Source organism: Pipistrellus hanaki (assembly GCF_964339955.1).
Source record: "Pipistrellus hanaki genome assembly, contig: scaffold_36, whole genome shotgun sequence".
NCBI classification, from domain to species: Eukaryota; Metazoa; Chordata; class Mammalia; order Chiroptera; family Vespertilionidae; genus Pipistrellus; species Pipistrellus hanaki.
The window spans coordinates 499,218-518,600 of NW_028182296.1; the positions used below are offsets into that span (position 1 = coordinate 499,218).

At 42.9% G+C, this 19,383-nt stretch overlaps 1 protein-coding gene across 2 annotated transcripts in view; it reads left to right on the plus strand.

The window, feature by feature from the left end:
- LOC311615898 (uncharacterized protein) overlaps nt 1-17,669 on the plus strand; it is a 285,140-nt gene extending 267,471 nt beyond the window's left edge. Inside the window, exons 2-5 of one of the 2 annotated variants that reach the window (XR_014793824.1) lie at nt 11,473-11,659; nt 13,024-13,229; nt 15,932-16,055; nt 17,028-17,669. The gene's annotated coding sequence lies outside the window, so the exon portion shown is untranslated. Of the gene's footprint in view, nt 1-2,919; nt 3,066-11,472; nt 11,660-13,023; nt 13,230-15,931; nt 16,056-17,027 lie in introns of those variants that run through there. The other variant, XR_014793825.1, reaches the window with a different exon arrangement.
- The last annotated feature ends 1,714 nt before the right edge of the window (nt 17,670-19,383 follow it).

Below are 19,383 nucleotides of genomic sequence, written 5' to 3' on the forward strand. Positions count from 1 at the left end.
CCCCTCTATGGTGCTCACCTCAAGGTTATCACAACAAACAGGAAATCAAAGCTGGAGGAAGTATCCTCGCATAATTAGACCCAGGTTTTGTGTTTTGGGACAATTCAGCATTCCTGATCATTCTGATGGCAGTAGTCTTTACTTCAGGACAATATTTGCTGCCACAGAGGCAACAGTGATTCTCTCAGACAATGAGGAGAGATACGGTCATGTCTATATAGAGGTGCCATTTTTACTTTCTAACAACAGAGGGATATGTATGGTTTAATTGGGACCACATTGTAAGGTGTATGTATAATTGGCATGCAACAAAAAGCACTTTTCTAATGTGGACTATTTGGTGAGATTGAACATGGGAATAAAGCTCAGAAACATTACTTGTGCCAGAAACTTCTCTGTTACCCACACCCATGGTGGGGTAAAAGTATGCTTATAGTTGTGATTATGCAAAACACAGAATTATTTTTTTATCCTAATATATAAAAACCTAGGGTCCATAACTCCTGAAACCAGTTTGGCTCAGTGGATAGAGCATCGGTCTGTGGACTGAAAGGTCCCAGGTTTGATTCCGGTCAAGGACACGTACATTGGTTGCAGGCACATCCCTGATAGAGGATGTGCAGGAGGCAGCTGGTCGATGTTTCTCTCTCATCTCTGTTTCTAGCTCTCTATCCCTCTTCCTTCCTCCCTGTGGAAAATCAATAAAATATATTCAAATAATAAATAAGTAAAACCTAGGGTCCATAACAGCCACAAAGATCGGATGTCCAACCACTATGTTAGAGAACTGAGGGAGCTGATGTTGATTAACCAGTCGCAGCAGTGACTGGCAAGCAGCTGGAAGGCAGACTTCTTGGTCCCTCTTCCTGGCCCTATGACTACAGTCAATCAGCAGTGCAGGCATGGCAGAACTGGGGACTGGCTCCCTTAGTAGTCCTGCAGGGTCTATGTCAATAGGACAGCACAGGCACCAAAGGACCAGTGTTGCTGGCCTCCTGGAACTCGGCCTCGGGCATAGAGACTGCTTCCCCTCCCTAAATGTGTAGCAACTTTAGGTGGCAGAGGACTTGTTGCAGCAGGGACTGGATTGGTACAGGCAGGGCCTATTGTAGGGTTTCCTCTATTCCCCATGTGGCCTGGTTGGCTGTGAGTGCTACTGATGGTCCACAGGTACTGCTTCAGCTTGGCCTGCAGGCTCCACTTGGTTCCATTCACAGAAGAGCTGGCACCACCTCCATGCCACACCCCCACTTCCATCAGTCCTACCAGCCCCCAGCTGTTTCTGGGAAGACCCCACCCTCAGAACACACCTGGCTTCTCAGGAGGCGGATGCCACTGCAGGCAACATTTGGTGGCCATTATTCTGCCAACCACAGTATGAATCAGGAAGAATAAAGTGAAAGGGACAACCCCAACAAATAAAAGTCTGGAAGGAGGATGAATGTGTTCTGTGCCTTAGCAGCCTGCGGACATTGCCCCTGAAGTGAATCCTAAGCCAAAGAGAGAAAAGCAAAGAGGCACCAGAGGTTATCCAACAAAATCCCCAAAGGTGCCTGTTTTAATGAACTATATATCCCTTGAAGTGGGAGCAAAGCTGGGGCCAAAAATAAGAGGATAGCTTTAAAATTTAGTCAAATCAATTTTAATGCTATTCTTTTGTTAATATTTTAGAGAGAGGGGGAGATGGATAAACATCAGTAATGAAAGAGAATCATTGCTCAGCTGTCTCCTGCATACCCCCGACAGGGATGGAGCTCCCCAACCTAGGAATGTGCCCTGACCTGGAATCAAACCAGAGATACCTTGGCTCATGGGTCTATGCCCAACCACTGGGCCATGCCACATGGGCAAGCTATGTTTTTTATTGTTGGCTCTATTACACACAGACCCAATTTCCCCCATCCTCATCTCCCTTTGCCTTCCTCTACCCTGCCTTCACCGTTTCTAGACACTCAGACATTTTGGCTTTGTGCATGTACTATGCATATATGTATATACTTTTAAAATATTTTCTATTGATTTTAGAGAGAGGAAGGGAGAGGAGAGATAAATACATTAATGATGAGAGAGAATCACTGATTAGCTGCCTGCTGTGTATCCCTACCCTCACCCAACTGAGAATTAAACCTATAAACCAAATATGTTCCCTGACCAGGAATAGAACCATGACCTCAAGGATCATATGTCAGTGCTCAACCATTGAGACATACCAGGTGCGCTGTATTATTTAAGATAAAAATGTATTTTTAAAAATAAACATTTTGTTGATATTTTACAGAGTGGAAGAGAGAGGGAAAGAGAGTTAGAAACATCAATCAGCTGCCTCCTGCACACTCCCTATTTGTATGTGCCCACAACCAAAATACATGCCCTTGATGAGAATCCAACCTACGGCCCTTGAGTCCCTAGCCCAATGTTCTTTCCACTAATCCACACCGATTAGGGCTAAAATGAAATAAAAGAATATTTTTTAACATGGATAGTATTACAGATGTCTCCCATTTTTTGCTTGTGCATATATTCTATAGGGGATCTCTCCCAGTTCTCTATCCTGGGAGATCTGCCAGTCTGTTTCAGTGAACCAAGCCTCTGGCCCCATCTTGTCCTTCCCCAGGGTCACTTGCTGAACCACATCACCTTTATTCACCTACTTAATTGGCTGGGATGGTAGCTCTCCTTGGCGTTTGAGAAAACTACATTACCTAGAAAGCATTGCGGTAACATAGGTGGAGCTAAAGGACACTTTTGTTCCAGTGCTTCCGGTTAGGGCAGGACTTCCGCCTTCGTCCTCGTGGTGGACATTTTAAACAGCAGGTTCTTCTGGGGACTCACAGCTTCAGCACACTGGTCCTGAGAAGTAGGAGGCAGAGGAGGCCTAGGACCCAAGGCTCTTGCGGTGCAGGGTATATCTGAGGCGCCTGGAGCCCCAACAGCCCGAGATTGGCGTCTCCGTGCCTCCCTACACTTCTCTGCTCACAGCGTCCCCGCAGCCTGAACCCCTGAACCCTCCAGCCTGGGGAGTGAGCCTCTCAGGTTCTGCCGCCCAGGTCTCAGTGCTCAGGATGGTGAGTCCCTCCTGGTGATACATGGGTGATGGGAAGAGGGTGGAAGGCGGCAGTGCCACCTTGTAAGGAGGCGATGGTGGGACTGAGCTGGGAGGATTCAGGAACCCAGGCCCATAGTGGGTGTAAACTAAGGCAACAACGTGATGAGGAGTTTCACTTTCATTTTCAAACGCTGGGGCCACAGATGGTTGTGAAAAAAAGAGGGATATTGCCGAAACCTGTTTGGCTCAGTGGATAGAGCGTCGACCTGCGGACTGAAAGGTCCCAGGTCCAATTCCAGTCAAGGGCATGTACCGTGGTTGTGGGCGCTTGCAGGGCGAGGCTGATCAATATTTCTCTCTTGATGTCTCAAACTCTCATCTCTCTCAATTCCTGTCTGTGTAAAATCATTAATATATATATATATATATATACACATATATATGTATATATATGTATATATGTGTGTGTATATACAATATATATATATATTTATTTTTTATTTTTTAATTTTTTTATTTTTTTTTAAAGAGGGACATTTTCTGAGGAAGGATTCTAACTTTTCCTGACATTGCTCAGAGGAAGAACAGACTAGGAGAAAGAGGACAGCAGCTGTGGACAGGAAGTAGAAGTCCTGTAAATGATAAGGGAACTGGAAGAGTGAGCACTGAGGACTGAGCCCTGAGATCATACAGGCACCAGGAGGGCACCTGGCCTCAGGGCTGGGCAAGGGCACTGAGCAGCCTGAGCCCATAGAACCTGGAGGTGTTTTCCAGGCTCTCAACAGACCATTTTCATTCCATGAATTCCTGCAAATGCAAAATTGATTAGGTTTGTGGAGCTTATTTCAGGCCTCACACACCTCTGGCCTCTGAGATGGTAGAGTCTCGGTACTGTGAGCCGCTCTTGTAGCCCTTGGACCTGGGGACTTTTAGCTGACACTAAGTCCAGGATCCTAAGGCCAGTACTAGGGCTACATGAAGTGGACCTTGCTTTTGGCAAGCAGGGTAATGAGTCCTACAGGGCATAGATTCTAGAATGTGCCCAGTCTTGGAGGGAAGAGTTAGCTGATTCTGAACTCTGCAGGTATTTAAAAATAAATATATATATTTTTTGTAGCATATACTTATACATTTAATCTGCATTGTTTACATTCTCCAGTACCCTTTTTTGAAGTTTAAATATTGAATAATACATTAAGTGAAGTCTAGATTTATAATATTTTTAAAAATATATTTTATTGATTTTGTACAGAGAGAAATGGAGAGAGATGGAGAGTTAGAAACATCGATGAGAGAGAGTCACCGATCAGCTGCCTCCTGCACACCCCCCACTGGGGATATGCCCGCAACCAAGGTACATGCCCTTGACCGGAATCAAACCCGGGACCTTCCAGTCCCCAAGCCGACGCTCTATCCATTGAGCCAAACCTGCTTCTGCTAGATTTATAATATTTGTTACACTTCCTGGTGTAAATACTCTCATCATTGTCATTTGCAAACTACTTAAATGATGGCACTAAACATAAACATGTTAAGATATATCACTAGCACATCATTCTATTTTATTTAAATATGCTGATATATAATAGTAGGTACAAATATGCTCAAGAACTCTCAAAATAAAATTATTGAGAACTGTCCAGTTTTAAAACTTTCTTAAAGTTTGATATAAGTATATTTGATTTAAAGCCTATGTTTTTAAGCATATGCTTTTGTGTTTCCATGCATTCCTGCATTGCTGAAACAAACATTCCTCCCTTATCAGTGCCAGTGCAAGGAGTATGTCCTGAGGTCCCCTGCCAAGCCCCTCCAGGTAGGGGGCTTGGCCTCAGGTCCTTTGGCCTGGTGCCAGAGTGGGGGTGTGGTCTCAGGTCTCCTGGCCTGGTGTCAAGGCAGGGGGGCTGCAGCCTGAGGTCCCTCATCAAGCCCTGCTGGGTGGGGTCACGGCCCAAGATCCCCCAGACTGGTGCCAGAGTGGGAGTTGTGCTCTGAGGTCCCCTGTCAAGCCCCGCCATGTGCGAGGCATGAGCTCAGGTACCCTGGCCCAGTGCCATGGCAGCGGGGTGCAGCCTAAGGTCCCCCGTCAATCCCCATTGGGCACAGGGTGTGGTCTGAGGTCCCCCACCTAGACCTGCTGGGTGGGGGGCAAAGCCTAAGGTCCACCAGCCTGGCACCAAGGGGCGGATGCAGCCTGAGGTCCCCAGTCAAGTCCCATGGGGTTAGTGGGGACACAACCTCAGGTCCCTGCTGATTGCTCCTTAAGGCTCATTACAGGAACTTGGCCTCCACTGTGCGTGCAGCCATCTTTGTTATGGAAGCCCCTGCCTCCTCTGTGGGCACCACCATCTTTGTGGAATAGTCAATTTGCACATTTCTTCTTTATTATATAGCATAGATAGTCTGCTATAGGGGCCCAGTGCAGAGTAAACTGGAGGTTCAAGGCCAACTTGCCATGCCCATGCATACAGAAAAGGACACACCAGAATTACAATGGCAAAGGCCCCTTATGCCCTTTTTATGTGAGGGCACAATCCCTCAGCAGTAACACTATATACAATGCATAAGAGCACAGTTATACACCTGTTTGTGTTCATTTAGCTTGAGCACCACTAATTGGCATGAGACCTCTTTTGTTTGAATGTATAAATATGCTGCCACTGACCAGCCAGGTTTGGGCTGCTCTGTTTGTAATAAACCATCAACCACCTGTAGTCACCCAGGGGTTCTTCCAAATTCCTGCACCAGATGGCTCAAGTCCCTGACAGAGGAACTTGTCACAAACACCTATTTTTCTCTTCATAGTGTGATATTTTCATATGGAAAGCAAGAAATGGGCCTCTGGGGGTGGTTCAATTGGTTGAACATGCTCCCATGTGCAGAAATGTTTCCAGTTCCAATCCAGTGAGGGCACACAGGAGGGGGCATGTCAGCTGGGTCCTCAGTGTGGGTCCTTGCAGAAGACAGCCAATTAGTGTTTTTCTCTTTCAGTCCCTTTAAAAATCAATTTAAACAGTATGTTTATAAATCTGTTATTATTTGTGATCTTCAGGAATAATTGAAACAATAATTTTCACCTCAGTGAGCATTCTGAGTATCATAGAACCTGAAATAATAAATTAAGAGATCAATTGAAGACAACACATGCAAATTATGAGACTTGTAATTTTCTAGTGTGACAGGGTTTTTTTTTTTTGTTTTTTTTTTTGCAATGATCAGTCAGTGATTGGGATCCTAATGCCAACTGTTAGTTCTGAAAATGTAAGCTACAAAAAGGGGAATGCATTGTTAACATTCTCCGCTATTCCTATGTAAGTCCAAGCCTTCAGTAATGCATTAGTGAAGTCTACATTGGTAATCTTTGTTAATATCCCTGGTGTAAATACTCTCATCATTGTGAGGTTCAAACTGTCAAATAATGGAATTAGACATGGATGAGATAAGATATTTTAGTAACACATCATTATATTTTTTTTTTCTGACATAACAATATTCGATATGTCCAAGAACTTTCATAATAAGAGTAATATTATTGGGAAACATCCAGTTTAAATATTTTTAAAAATTTGATTTAAGTAGAATTAATTTAAAATGTACATTCAAAAAAAAAAGAAAGAAAGAAAGAAGGAAACATGCTCTTTTGGTGTTTCCCTGCATGGTTGTGTCACTGAAACTAAGTTCCTCAGGCTCTTATTGGTGGTTTGTTTTTGTCATAAAAAAATAACTGATGCAAAAATACAGTCTCCCTTTCAAACAGCTTACTTGAAATTTATTCAATGTGGAAAAGATACAAATTTAACCCTATGAACCCTATTCCAGCCTTACACTACTATCTATCATCATGATTTTTTATTGTTGTTGTTGTTTTGTTTTTTGTATCTATTCTCAGGTACATTATTGGATAATTTTACTTAAAATTCCACATATGTTTGACCATGCAGTGGGTCAAAAAATGCATCTCAATAATGTCAAGATTACAAGTTCCATCCCTGGTCAAGAACCAAAAATGTATAAAAATAATGAGTGTCTCTCTCTCTCTCTCTCTCTCTCTCTCTCTCTCTATATATATATATATATATATATATATATATCTTTTTTTTTCTCACTCTCTAAAATATATGTATTAATCACCTAATTAGTCGACACACTTGTGAACACCAGCACAGCCGGGGTTCCCATGAGGGCAGAGCAGGCAATGACCCAGAGAACAGTATGGGAGCTGCCATTGCTGTCAGTGTAGCAGGTGGGGAACCAGGGCTGAGCTGCACACTCACTCCCAGGGGATGATGGCATCAGTGTGATCTCTGTGACTAAAAGCACCAGGAGAATTATCCTCCGGAACAGTCCCTCGTGGTCCCTGCACCTTCCAGCTGGATGTGGAAAATGACCTCTTTCAGATTCAGGGGGATGAAGTGTCCCGATTCCTCTCGGGTTTCAAGGCTGTGAACAGAACAGAGTCCAGGGAATCTGCCAGAAAAATTGGTAGATTTTTCTGGCAGATTCCCTGGGCCATGTGGGTGGCTCTGAGGCTCTCCCTAGTCGTAGTCCAGGCTGGTGGCCCCTCTGTTCTTTGGGGCCTTGGTGAGTGGGAAACGGAGGAAGCTCTGCTGCAAGAGTCCTTGGGGTCATGACCTGGGAGTCAGCATGTGCTGCAAGAAAACTGTGACCCAGGCAGGGCCAGCCTCCTCCACTGTAATGAAGTGCTCCAGCCATTGCTCCGCCCAGAGGGTGAGAGAGCTGTCTCTGCAGAGGATGATCCCCTGTCTGTCTGGCAGGTGGGGCTGCAAGCTGCTGAGCCAGGTGGTCCCCTGCTGGGTTACAAGTATCTTCAAGTTTGGCCACTAAAGGATGTTCTAGATATTTATCATTCCAAAGAGAGAAAGTGTCCCTGATCTTTCCTTCCTGGGTAAGCATCCCCCTGCTGCACTGAGACTGGTCTACTGCCTGCACTGCCCACCCCTCTACACTCTTTTCTGGCTGTGCCTGGGATGTTTCCACTAAAGATGAGACATGCTCCTCAAGTGAGTTTATGGACCCTGAACTCTGAGCAAAGTGTGCGGCTTGTTTGTGTGAGTGAAGGAGCAGAGAGGTGGGTATCTGGGACAGGGCTGGAGAGGGGCAGGGTCCTTGAGTGGGTGGGCTGAGGGAAGGCTCTAGGGATGAGAATTGGATAAGACTGGATGTAGAGGCAGCAGCCAATTGTGTGCAGAGGTGAGACCTGTAAGTACAAAGGGCCTGGACATTGTTGGCCCCAACTGTTCCAGACTCCAGAGATATAGAGGCCCCTACGCTTAGGAGCTGGTGTTCTAGTGGAGGACAGCCCACAGACAATGGACAGCATAGCCATGAGAGGTGACTGGAGCTCAGGCCTAAGGTTAAGCCAGTGGTGGTTAGTGGGGGCCTCCCTGAGAAAATCTGAGCATGCATGGTAGAGTCCAGTTGGAAAGCCTGCTAGCAGATTTCACCCCCTATTCCCCAATTTGGGAGGTGAAGGGAGGTCACTGTGGCTGCTTTGGACAACTGAAATTAGAAAGAGGGCCCTGGCCGGCTTGTGGGCGCTGAGGCAGGACTTGACCTTCTCCTCAGGAGGCCTCACCGTTTGCCTCCAGCCCCAGGCTGCCTTCAGAAAAGCTGATGGTCAGCCCCTTATGAAAAATCATTGCCAGAGGGGAATACACAGTCCTGAATGCACATAAAGAATCCAGGGGCTTAACCATGTTTGCTTATTTATGAGTAAAGGTGCATCTGGAAGGTGCTTCAGTTTACTCACCATAAGGATAGTTCTCCAGAGGAAAATGATAAATTGTATAAGGAAACAGTGATGATGGTCAGCTTCCACAGAATTTCAAAATATTGGCTGGAGGACACAGTAATGGGGCAGGATATGCAATAGATGAAATACTGTGTGAGATCCTGAGGAGCCTTAGACATTTACAAAAAGCTGTCTCAGGAAATCATCTTTTAAATCCCAGCAGCAGCCTCCATGTGACCCCCAGAGGAGTCTCTGCTTTAAGAAAGACTGCAAGTTGGCTGACTCATGCCTCCTGTGTCACTGGCCATATTTATAGGCATTAAAACATGGTTTTCACTGGGGAAGGCACAGTTTCTAGTCTCCTTGGACCCTGCTCACTCTAATGTCTAAAGTTATAATGGAATCCCTCAGAAACAGCATCTCTCATGGGAAAGTTAATTTTTATCACTCAAAGACTATCCTAAGTTAAAAAAAATAAAGAGATGACTTTAATCAGTAACCAACAGATTTAAGGGTTTAAATAAAAACAAAGTGGGGATCATGACTATGACATTAATTGTGTGTGTTTTTTTGTTTGTTTTTCTTTTCAGAAATCCATGATATTCTTTTAGCCTCTTACATGAAAGGAGACATACTTCCACTGAATTTAGATGGTTCTGACAACTGTTCTAGATATATACCCTATTTCCCTGAAAATAAGACAGTGTCTTACATTAATTTTTGCTCCCAAAAATGTGCTAGGTCTTATTTTCAGGCGAATTCTTATTTTACTATGAAGAAGAATATGGTACACATGTATTGTTCAATGAAAATAAAGGACATTTATTACCTGTAGACGATACGGTAGTACAGTACATGTCAACACAAACAAGACAAACTGTGAATCGTATAGTATCAAGAATTTACTCATTTATTCAATGACAATCAAGTCATCATCTTCTGGAACATCATCATAACAATCCAATTCCTGAATTTCCTGGTGAATTTCTTGTGACTCCATTTCTTTCAGAATCAGTGGACCAAATCTCTCATGTTTAGCCTTGGGGGAGCCTTATTTTCGGGGGATGCCTTATATTACACTCAGAAGGAAACCTGTAAGTAGGTCTTATTTTCGGGGAAACACAGTAGTTTTAGATTTAAACATATGTACCTTATGTATTGAAACTTAAACAGCTTGTTCTTTTAAATTCTGTCCCAAGGAATTGTTTGTTAATTTGAGGGAGGGAGGAGAGTGGGAGAATGAGAGAGAGAGAGAGAGAGAGAGAGAGAGAGAGAGAGAGAGAGAGAGAAAATAAAAAAGAAGAAGCATTGATAGAAAAAGGAAACATGAATCAATTGCCTCCTTTTTGCTTTGTGAACAAAAATTTAATTTACATGCTAGGTAGTTAAGTGCACTTAGCATGAATCAAACAAGACATCAATTTTGGGGGTGTGCTTTAAAATAGGATGTTCCAGTTCACTGAGCCCCCTGAGCAGGGCAGCATCTTACTTAATTCTTAATGTTTCCTTTAAGAGATTACATTAATATGACTCAGCATTTGCGGGATGCCAAACTTTCTGTGCTCTGGATAGGCACATAATAATGGCAGAAAATCTCTCTTTGTCCAATATTGGCTTCTTTTGCATTTGCTAACCAAAGAATTGAAAGAAAGTCTGCATGACACAGGGCATCCAGGTAGACGTGTTCTCTGACTTGGTCTGAAACCAGTGGGCTTTCAGGGCAAGGAATGCTGCCCAACCAACTGAAGTGCAATGGCCAGGAAAGAAAATAAATTTGTGTTATTATTTACTAAATTTTGTATTAATTTCATACCAACAACTCTAAAGCTACTTTAGTACACCCTAAATTTACCTCCTACCCTTCTTTCTGCCTTCCATTCTTAATAAAATCACTCATTTTTCTTTCTTGAAAAGATTATTTATATTTTTCATAATATTAAACACTATAATTTGTGTAAGCCTTAACAAATATTGAACTCTTTCATGGTACACAGTTATTTTATGATTGAACACTAATTATTATACATATATACACATATATATGTGTATATATATTTGATTTTTTACAGAGAGCAAGAGAGAGGGATAGAGAGTTAAAAATATTGATGAGAGAGAATCATCAATCAGCTTCCTCTTGCACACCCCCTTACTGGGGATGTGTCCGAACCAAGGTACATGCTCTTGACCACAATCGAACCTAGGACCTTTCAGTCCACAAGCCAATGCTCTATCTACTGAGCCAAACCGGTTTCGGCTGAACACTAATTCTTAGGTGAAAAGATTATTATTCTTTATTGTTGAGTAGTATTTTGTTCTGTGAATAACCACTTTATCTTTTGATCTGACTATGGTTTTTGTTATTTCCAGGTTTGGGATATTATAAATAAATTTTCAGGGAATATTAGGTACAGTTCTTCATAAAATATATGTTTTACTTATCTAACTGTTGTAGTATAGATGAGGGTTTTACTTTTTAAGGCACGCAGAACTGGGAACTGAAATGGTTATTCCCTTTGCTTTCCAGGTACCCACAATGATGAAAATTTTACTTTATCCATGTGAGCTCATGCAATATTTAAAAGTTTTAAACTGCAGGGCTGAAAATATAGTGTTAACTTGTTTTAAATCCATTCCCCTAAGACATTAAAAAAAAATAAATTTTATTGATTTTTTACAGAGATGAAGAGAGAAATAGAGTGTTAGAAACCTCAATCAGCTGCCTTCTGCACACCCCCTGCTGTGAATGTGCCCGTAACCAAGGTACATGCCCTTGACCAGAATCGAACCTGGGACCTTTCAGTCTGCAGGCTGAAAGCTCTATCCACTGAGCCGAACCAGTTTCAGCCCCCTAACACATTTTTATGGTGAGCATTTCTTTATGCATTTTTTTACACTGCCTTTATCTCTTTGGTTGAAAAGTCTGGTCAGAAAATTTTGCCAGTTTTTAGAATGAGTTAATGATTTAAACTATAGGCAGATAATTCAGCATCTAAGAAATCTAATTTCTTTCATCATCCCACTCTACCCTCAAAATCTTCTGAACTAATGTTGTGAAATCTTTTCTGTATGAAGTCAAGAACTCACATACCTTAGGCAAACCTGAAGCACATCTGTATTAGGCTGGTTATGCCTGGGACATCCTCTATAAAGACAGGTCATGACATGATTTTGCTTACAACCCTTAGGAGAAAACATGATGGCCCACACTCACTTTGATCTTGCTGAATCAAATCAGTCTTAACACTATTCATTTTTAAAATATTTTATTGAATTTTTAGAGAAAAAGCGAGAGGGAGAAACATCAATGATGAGAAAGAATCATTGTCCCGCTGCCTCCTGCATTCCCCCTCCAAGAATGGAGTTGCCAACCTGGGCATGTGCCTTGACCTGATATGGAACCAATGATAATTTGGCTCCTATGTACATGCACCACCACTGAGCTACACTGACAGTGCACACTATTCTTTTGTTGTAGTTGCTGACTCTATTAAGATCTTCCCAGTTTCCCCAATATCACTCCCTCCTTTTCCCCCTCTACCTTACTGCCACTTCTTCTAGGCCCTCACTACATTACTGTCTATGTCCATGGGTTATGCATGTATGTACGGTATTAAATTGTTTCATTGATTTTATAGAGTGGAAGGGAAAGGAAGAGGAGCTAAAAACATGAATGATGAGAGAGAATCATTGATTAGCTGCCTCCTGCACGACTCCACCCCTACACTGGGAATTGAGCCTGTAACCCATGTTATGCCCTGAACAGGGAAAGAACCACAACTTCCTGGTTCATAGGTTAATGTACAACCATTGAGACACACCAGCTGGATTTCATTATTTAAAAAAAGTAAACGTGTAGTTTACAGCATTGATACTATCACTAATGTCTCCAATTTCCCCCTGTGTGTATATCCTTGGTGGATCTCTTTCAGTCCTACTATCCTCTTCCCTTAGGAGATCGGTTTGTCTTTGGCAGTTAGCCAAGCCTATGGACGCATCTTGTCCCTCCCCAGCTATCACTCACTTTACCACAACACTTGTATTCACCTAATTCATTGGTTGGGTTTCTAGCTAGGCTTGGCTGTTTTAAAAACTACAATACCCAGAAAGAACTGCACAAGTATGGGTGGAGCCAAAGGGAATTATGATGTGCTCATCCAGTTAGGGCCAGACTTATGCCTCCTCCAGGTGGCGATTTTTACATTTTAGGTTTTTCTTCACACATTCTCAGGCTTTAGGGCACTAGTCAGGAGTAGGAAGAGGCCTGGGGTCAGCTTCCTGTGGTGCAGGGTGTGTCTGAGGCACCGGGACCTCAACAGCTCGAGATTGGCATCTCCATGCTTCCCAGTTCCTCTCTGCTCACAGCGTTCCCGCAACCTGACCCCACAGAACCCTCCAGCCTGGGAAGCGGGCCTCTCAGGTCCAACACTAAGGATGGTGAGTCCCTCCTGATGGCTGATGGGGAAGCTGGTGGAAGTCGCAGTGCCACTTTGTAAGGACGTGATGGTGACACTGAGCAGGGAGGATTGGGAAACCCTGGCCTGTTCTGGGTGTAAAGGCAACAGTGAGATGAGGTGTGGTTTTGCATGAGGAGTTTTGCCTTCACTCTCAGAACACTGGGACCATAGATGGTTGTGGGGGGGAAAAAAAAGAGGGACATTTTATGAAGTAGGGTTCAAGCTTTTCCTAACATTGCTCAGTGGAAAAATAGACTAGAAGACAGAGGACAGCAGCTGTGGACAGGAAGGGGCATTCCTGTAAATGGTAAGGGAAATGGAAGAGTGAGCACTGAGGACTGAGATATACAGGCACCTAGCCTCTGGGCAAGGGCAAGGGCACTGAGCACTGTGAACACATAGAGCCTGGTGGTTGCCAGGTTCTCAACAGACCATAATCTTTTCACAAAATCCTGTAAATGTAGAATTGATTATGTATACGGGTTTGTGGAACTTATTTCAGCACCTCACACACTTGTGGCTCATGAGATTGGGTTGTGGGACTATCGCTGCTCTTGTATTCCTTGCACCTGGGCACTTTGAATAGAACTAAGCCAAGAATCCTAAGGCCAGAAGTAGGGGTTCATGATGTGGACCTTGTTTCTGACAATCAGTGTAGTCAGTATGAGGTCCTCCACACATAGGTTCCAAAATGTGCAATGAGTAAAGAGAGCTGAATCAGGAACCTGCAGGGTATGTCTATAAAAATACATATATAGCCGAAACCAGTTTGGCTCAGTGGATAGAGCGTCGGCCTGTAGACTCAAAGGTCCCAGGTTCAATTTCGGTCAAGGGCATGTGTACTTTGGTTGCGGGCATATTCCCGGTGGGGAGTGTGCAGGAGGCAGCTGGTAGATGTATCTCTCTCAGCAATGTTTCTAGCTCTCTATCCCTGACCCCTTCTCTCTGTGAAAAATCAATAAAATAAATTTTTTTAAAAATACATATATATATATTTTTATTGATGTTAGATGTAGAAAGATTCGGGGGGGAGAGTGGGGGGGGGGTGAGAGAGACAGAGCAACAGGGATGAGCAAAAAATATTCGATAGGTATTGGTTGCCTCCTGCAAATATCTACTGTGGATCCAGCCCACAACCCAGGCATGTGACCTCACACCAGTGTATGGGTCTATGCTCAACAAAATGAGATATATCATTTAGGACAGTATATCACTTTAATACAAGGAATCATGGTCAGGTTGGTAATGGGAGTAGTAGTTCAGAAGGCATAGTGTGAGCCTGAGGGCTAACTTTTTCCTGGGGCCACTGTTTGTCAGAAGTGGTTTCACAACACAATACAGGGGCAGAAATTGTCATGTGGAGTGTGGGTAAAAGGTAATTGTTTAGCAGTGGCCAAAACCTTTAAAAGATGAGTGGACCTGAGATTAGTTGAGGTCAAAGAGTAATTTAAACAAGATGATATTAAGTCTGGTACATATCAACTTTTCTAAACTTTCACCAGGATTTTCTTGTGACTCTTGTTGTGCCCTGGCTATGGGGAGTTGCAGTCAGTGTTGTGTATTAGCTAGAAGACTTGAATGGTCATTTGAGACTCACTTGGAATGGTTCAGGGGGCCATCTGGGCTGGGACTTGAGTGAAGGTTAAGTGAGAGTTTTTGGCTGTGACTAATGAATGAACATCAACTGCAGCATAAGAGGAGGTGGACTATAGATATTTGAGATCTGGTTGTTGTTCTTAATAGTTGAGGTTGAAAGAAATAAACAGTCATGGAGAGAGGCCTACATAGCAGGAATCAAGGCTGTGTCTATGAGTGTGGACTATCAGAGTCTGGGCAGTGCTTGATCCGGATTCAATATGGCAATCCTTCTCTGTACCTGACATGCAGACTAATAAATAAATGGCCAGGAGATCTTCATAGGGGCTGGGGCTGGGAAAGTGCAGGTTTTAGAGAGGTGTGGTAGAAAGAGTGATGTGCACTCAGAGAGGGAATGTGAATTCATGGCCACAGCACCATGACATTGACATGAGTGACTGAAGAAAGAGTCCATTTCAGTGGTTCCTAGATGTAACAATAAGGTAAGAGAGAACTAGATTTTGGAGGTGGTGAACTATAATTTTGGAAAAGAAGGTTATTAGGAAACAATTTATCCACAACACAGCATATTTGCATTTCCATTGAAATGGGAAGGAAGCTGTGGGAGATATGTGTTGTTCAAGGAACTATGTGCAGCAGGTAGTACAAAGCAATGGCCTCACAAATTGAGATTGGGATGAAAAGGGTGATGTGTGATGCGATGTTTTTAGTGTCTTAAAGGAATAATCTGAGGGACTACAGTGCTATTTCCTGAGAAAACAGTATCAAATCACTCCCACTGTCTTTATGGCCAATAACCCTCACTAACCTATGCTTTTGATACCCAATCTATCGATAAGAGTCAGTGTGGCGTACATGGGAGAGCCCGAGCTCAGGTATCTTCTATCCACTCAACTGCCTTAATTGTTATTGGAAGAAAAATATCAGCACGAATATAAGACAGTTCCTTTCATGGAATGAAGGCCTGACATTTTCTCAAATGTGAAGAGTGGAAAGAGCAGATGGATTTGGAGGGTAGGTAGTAGGATAGACTAATAATATTGGGAGTGACTCTGATTATGAGTTGTACTGTCCCCATTATGACAGGATGTGAACTTTGAGGATGTGGCCATTACCTTCTCTCAGGAGGAATGGGGGCTCCTTGATGAGGCTCAGAGACGTCTGTACTGCAATGTCATGCTGGAAGTGTTTGCACTTGTATCATCTGAAGGTAAGATCTTCATGTTTTCCCAGTGTCCTGAGGTGATGATCTCTCTTCCTTTATTCCTCAGGCATAGCTTTCTCTCTTCCACAGCCAGAACATTGCCTCTGCTAATTTCTCCCACTGTCCTGTCAAATGTGCTGTTGCTGGCAGCCTAGTCAAAGGACTCCAAGATCATCTATAACACCTGCTATCTCAAAAAGTACATTAAGTGTTAGGGAGTCAGGCGTCTTGCAGTCAGCTTAATGGGTCTCAGTTTGGACTTTCTCTTCAAGGGAAACCAACAGTGTACACATGCATGGCTTCAACTTCAACACTCTTTCTCTAGGTAAGGGTTCTTTGTGGCAGTTTCTGCCATGTTATGGTTTTTATCAACATGAACCATGGGCTGTTCTTGTAAGGCCCCATTCAAATGCTGTAATATTTTCTTCCCTGAATACTATAGCAAGCTGTGTCTCAGGCCCAGTGCTGACTGCTCACTACTTCATTACCTGTTCCTCTGCACTGGTGCCTCTACAGTATTCTGCAACATTGGCTTGCACATGTGTTATGAGTTGCCCTTCTATATGTGCTAAAGAATTTTCAAAACTTACTACTCCTTTATTGATATTTACTTGAAGAAAGATGGGACCAACCTCTTTCCCATCTCTCTCGGTCCCCAACAGATAAGTCATGGTGAATGCTGTTAGGTAAAGGATGAGCTGGAGATCCATATTCTAATCCATGTGGTGCTTCGCATGTTTGTATCAAACTTCTGTTGAGGTCTCCTTCTCTTGGAATCTTCATTAGCCCAAAAAAGTCACAAGAGCCTCTATTTTTTTTTTTTTTTTTTTTTTTTACAAGAGCCTCTTATTCATTCTTCCTGCACATCTTTTATAATCGAATAATTTCATGGAACCAACGTGTAATGTGTAACACACAATGAGACTTTCCCCTGTCACACAGTCAATATTCATTTTCTCACCATTTCTCACTTTTCAGGTTGCTGGCATAAAATGGATGATGAGGAGTCCTGTTCTGAGCATAGCCTATCTATACAAGGAGAGTCACAGGACAGGGCTTCTAAGACAGCTCCAGCCACCCAAAGGACCCCTCTGTGTAAGCAGTGTTTCTCTGTGTTACAACATATTTTTCACCTAACTGGTTCACATTCAACATACTTTGAGCAGAAAGCCTTCTGTAGTGATCCATGTGTTGGAGACTTATGTTTCAGTGCATACCCTCACCAGCACCAGAGGAATGAATGTGGAGAGGAGTCCTGGAAACATGCTATGGACTGGACATCCGATATGAGCAGGTACAGCTTCTACTTATCGATGGTGCCTTCAACTCACAGGGAGGTTGGGGAAGATTTGCAATACACCTTTGAGCTTCACCAGCACCAGGCCACTCTCAACATAGAGGAACTACACTGTGATAGTGAGGTTTCACAGGAATTTCCTGGTTGTAAAAGTGATCTCCAGTGGAGTGACTGTGAAAATGCTGCAAGCCACATCCTGAAAGTTGTTCAATGTCAAGGTGAATTTTCTGGAGAAGTGATTTATGAGTGTAAGAAATGTAGGAAAGTATTTAGACGATTCTCTAACCTCATTGGGCATAAGAGAGTTTTTCCTGGAAAAGAGATGTATGAGTGTAGTAAATGTGGGGTTTCCTTCCGTCGAAGAGCTCACCTCACTGTACACCTCAGACTTCAAACTGGAGAGAAGCCATATGAGCATACTGAATATGGGAAGTCTTTAATCCAAAAATGTAACCCAATTATACATCAGAGAATTTGCACTGGAGAGAAGCAATATGAGTGTACTAAATGTGGGAAGTCCTTCAGTGATAGAAGTGCACTCTTTAAACACCAGAGAGATCACAATGGAGAGAGGCCATATGAGTGTACTGAGTGTGGGAAGACATTTAGCCAAAAATCTCACCTTATTATACATCGGAAAGTCCACACTGGCGAAAAACCATATGAGTGTACTAATTGTGGGAAGTCCTTCAGTGAAAGAAGTAAATACATTAAACACCAAAGAGTTCACACTGAAGAGAAGCCATACGAGTGTACTGAATGTGGGAAGTTCTTTAGTTACACAAGTGCACTCATTAAACACCAGAGAGTACACACTGGAGAGAAGCCATATGAGTGTGCTGAATGTGGGAAGTCTTTTAGCCAAAAATCTGACCTTATTAGACATCTGAAAGTGCACACCGGAGAGAAGCCATATGAGTGTACTGAATGTGGGAAGTCCTTCAGAGAAAGAAATAAACTCATTAAACACCAGAGAGTTCACACTGGAGAGAAGCCATATGAGTGTACTGAATGTGGGAAGTCTTTTAGCCAAAAATCAATTCTTAATACACACCAGAGAGTACACACTGGAGAGAAGCCATATGAGTGTACTGAATGTGGGAAGTCCTTCAGTGATAGAAGTGTACTCTTTAAACACCAGAGAGTTCATACTGGAGAGAAGCCATATGAGTGTACTGGATGTGGGAAATCTTTTATCCGAAAATATGACCTTATTAGACATCTGAATGTCCACACTGGAGAGAAGCCATATGAGTGTAATGAATGTGGAAAGTGCTTCAGAGAAAGAAGTAAACTCATTAAGCACCAGAGAGTACACACTGGAGAGAAGCCATATGGGTGTACTGAATGTGGGAAGGTTTTTAGCCAAAAATCTCAACTTGTTATACATCGGCAAGTCCACACTGGAGAAAAGCCATATGAGTGTACTAAATGTGGGAAGTCCTTTAGTTACGGAAGTGTACTCATTACACACCAGAGTACACACTGGAGAGAAGCCATATGGGTGTACTGAATGTGGCAAGTCTTTTAGCCAGAAATCAATTCTTATTACACACCAGAGAGTTCACACTGGAGAGAAGCCATATGAGTGTACTGAATGTGTGAAGTTCTTTAGTTACAGAAGTACACACATTTAACACCAGAGAGTACACACTGGAGAGAAGCCATATGAGTGTACTGAATGTGGGATGTCTTTTAGCCAAAAATCTGGCCTTATTAGACATCTGAAAGTCCACACTGGAGAGAAGCCATATGAGTTTAATGAATGTGGAAAGTCCTTCAGTGATAGAAGTGCACTCTTTAAACACCGGAGAGTTCACAGTGGAGAGAAGCCATATGAGTGTACTGAATGTGGGAAGTTGTTCAGTAAAAGAAGTACATTAATTAAACACCAGAGAATTCACACTAGAGAGAAGCCATACAAATGGTAATAAATTTGGGAAGCCCTTAAGCCAAAAACCTAGTCTTATTAAACGTCTGAAAGTTCACACTGGAGAAGAGTGTTAAATGTGCAGGAATATTTCATTTTAGTCACTT